At 47.7% G+C, this 3,510-nt stretch overlaps 1 pseudogene; it reads left to right on the forward strand.

Moving 5' to 3' along the window:
• The first annotated feature begins 311 nt into the window (after positions 1–311).
• LOC135536066 (alpha-(1,3)-fucosyltransferase 4-like) lies at positions 312–1,474 on the forward strand (annotated as a pseudogene).
• Positions 1,475–3,510: the final 2,036 nt, after the last annotated feature.

Here is a 3,510-nt window from a genome sequence, read left to right on the forward strand (position 1 = left end):
GGATGTCCTATTCTCGCCTGACAGAGTAGAGACAAAGAGACTGTAGGCCTAACTTAAATGTTTTCCTGAGACTCGGCCGACTGGTTTTTTTCCCCTCATAGCGCAGGGAGATAGCAGGTGTGAGGAAGGAGGACCTTAACTTTTGTCCTTGTCATCCTAGCCCAGGTGGAAGAGATAATTATTCTGAGTTCAACGGAGAGGAGAATGTGACAGGGCAGTGGACGTTAAGGTTCTAGAATTTCTGGAGTTAATGACAAAGTGTGCATGAGAAGTTAATGGACATAAAAGAACTGGAAGTCTGACGGGATTTGATGGAGCTAACTCAGTGGGCAACTCAGTGGGCAACTCAGTGGATAAGAGGGAGTCGTTCTACCTTTCACAGAGCCGGTAAGCGCCGCAGTCTGTGTCGCTGCAAAACATTTCGAGTGGCTGTTCTGAGAACGTCATGCTCGTGGGTGTGTTTCGCCGCTTTCGTCTGTGGACTCTTTCTCCTCCTCGGAGTGTGTTTTCTCAATCTCTTTGACCCACGACTCCAACCCTTCCCTCTCACTGGGGTGGAGCCCAGAGATGTCACCCTTCTGTTGTGGACACACCCCTTCGGCCGTTACCGCAGACTGCCGGACTGTGAGCGCGCTTTGGGATCCGTGGGTGTGTACTGACCGACGACCGACGCATGTACCCTGGGGCTGACGCCATCATCATGCACCACCGTGAGATAGTGACCAACGCCACGGCGCTCCCGTCTGACCCACGACCCCGTGGCCAGAAGTGGATCTGGATGAATTTTGAGTCCCCGTCTCACACTCGTGGCCTGCGGCAGTTCGAGGGCGTGTTCAACCTCACCATGACCTACCGTACAGATTCAGACATCTTCCTCCCCTATGGCTACCTGGTGACCCGCCTTCGCCCTCACGCCAACGCCCCCCCACACACACGCCCCCGACGGCCCCACCTACTGGCCTGGGTCATCAGTAACTGGTCGGAGTCGCAGGCCCGCGTGGCGTATTACCGTCGGCTGGTTAACTACGTTGACGTGGATGTGTTCGGGCGCGCAGGCGTGCCACTGCCAGAGGACAGCACTGTGGTGCGCACGGTGAGGCGTTACCTGTTTTATCTGGCGTTGGAGAACTCCCAGCACCCCGACTACATCACCGAGAAGCTGTGGAACTCCTTACTGGCCGGGGCCGTACCTGTAGTTCTCGGGCCGCCGCGGGAAAACTATGAACGCTTCCTCCCCCATGATGCCTTCATTCATGTGGACGACTTCTCCTCTCCCCGCCTGCTCGCCCAATACCTGATGCTGCTGCGCCGGAGCCCCACCCTCCTGCAGAGACACCTGGCTTGGAGGAGGAGCTACAGCGTGCACCTGACCGCTTTCTGGGCGGAGCATTACTGCACAGCATGTCGCGTCGTGCGGAACCACAGTCTCCGGACCGACACCATCACCAACCTTCAGCGCTGGTTTGAGTCCTGACCTCAGTGTGGAACCACAGACTCCGGACCGACACCATCACCAACCTTCAGGGCTGGTTTGAGTCCTGACCTCAGTGTGGAACCACAGTCTCCGGACCGACACCATCACCAACCTTCAGGGCTGGTTTGAGTCCTGACCTCAGTGTGGAACCACAGACTCCGGACCGACACCATCACCAACCTTCAGGGCTGGTTTGAGTCCTGACCTCTGACTTCTTTTGACCTTCCAATATGTGGTGACGACTATGAACATGATTGGTCAGATATCTAGCCAGTCTGTAGCAGGGAATCTATAGGAACTATCTTCAACACCATTCAGTAAACGGGAAGAAACACTTAATATTTATTGAACATTATTGAACTGTGATTCACTTGTCTGTAAATTTTGTTGTTGTTATTAGTCAGGGTTCAGCAGTGTTGTGAAGTGAGTTAGACTGTATAAGAAACATATAGATATTGCTCATCAGCGTGTTGTGTGGATTGTTAAGACGGGCTGCTTATGGAGGCCTTGCAACCTTAGACTTAAGGACGGGACAGTGAGATGGGTTCAGCATCATGGCCATGTTAACCCCAGTAGCCTTGATACTGCCCAGACATTAGCAGGTGACCAGCTGCTACTTATCCCACACCACTAGACATGGGCAATATCAACCCCAGGATAAACCACAACACCAACCCCTGGGGCTCCTGTTCCACCTCCAAAGAAGATACCTGTGACACACACGCACGCACACACACACACGCACGCACACACACACACACACACACACACACACACACACACACACACACACACACACACACACACACACACACACGACACACACACACACACACACACACACACACACACACACACACACACACACACACACACACACACACACACACACACACACACACACACACACACACACACACACACACACACACACACACACACACACACACAGAGAGAGCTCCCTCCACCTCTATGATCCCTCTCATATAAATTGTACAGGCTATATTTACATCAAATGCCCATGTCTTTCGTACCTTACTTGTCTGATTGGTTCAGTTGTTTCAGTCCAAGATGTTTCACACTTTTTCATGTTTTTTGGGGTCTTTATTTAAAGGTCTATCCCATTGTTGGACTTTATTTAAAGGTCTATCCCAGTGTTGGTCTTTATTTAAAGGTCTATCCCATTGTTGGTCTTTATTTAAAGGTCTATCCCATTGTTGGACTTTATTTAAAGGTCTATCCCAGTGTTGGTCTTTATTTAAAGGTCTATCCCATTGTTGGTCTTTATTTAAAGGTCTATCCCATTGTTGGTCTTTATTTAAAGGTCTATCCCATTGTTGGACTTTATTTAAAGGTCTATCCCAGTGTTGGTCTTTATTTAAAGGTCTATCCCAGTGTTGGTCTTTATTTAAAGGTCTATCCCATTGTTGGTCTTTATTTAAAGGTCTATCCCATTGTTGGACTTTATTTAAAGGTCTATCCCATTGTTGGACTTTATTTAAAGGTCTATCCCAGTGTTGGTCTTTATATATACGTGACCTACTTGTTGTGTGTATGTACTGACAAGTCTGTGGAACTGATAGATTCACACACATGCCACATGTTAATGTATTTAAATGTATGTAAATTGTCATGTATTTAAATGTATGCAAATTGTAAAGTATTTAGCCTGTAATGTCTTTAAAAAAAAAATAAAAAAAATGTGTCGGACCCCAGTAAGACGAGCTGTCACCATTGGCTAATGAGGATCCTGATAAATAAAATCAAAGGCACATTCCATGTTGGCATTTATTTAAAGGCCTATCCCTTGTTGGTATTTATTTAAAGGCCTATCCCTTGTTGGTATTTATTTAAAGGTCTATCCCTTGTTGGTCTTTATTTAAAGGCCTATCCCTTGTTGGCATTTATTTAAAGTCCTATCCCTTGTTGGTATTTATTTAAAGGCCTATCCCTTGTTGGTATTTATTTAAAGGCCTATCCCTTGTTGGTATTTATTTAAAGGTCTATCCCTTGTTGGTATTTATTTAAATGCCTAT

This window comes from Oncorhynchus masou, unplaced genomic scaffold (assembly GCF_036934945.1).
Source record: "Oncorhynchus masou masou isolate Uvic2021 unplaced genomic scaffold, UVic_Omas_1.1 unplaced_scaffold_5516, whole genome shotgun sequence".
In the NCBI taxonomy this organism is placed as follows: domain Eukaryota; kingdom Metazoa; phylum Chordata; class Actinopteri; order Salmoniformes; family Salmonidae; genus Oncorhynchus; species Oncorhynchus masou.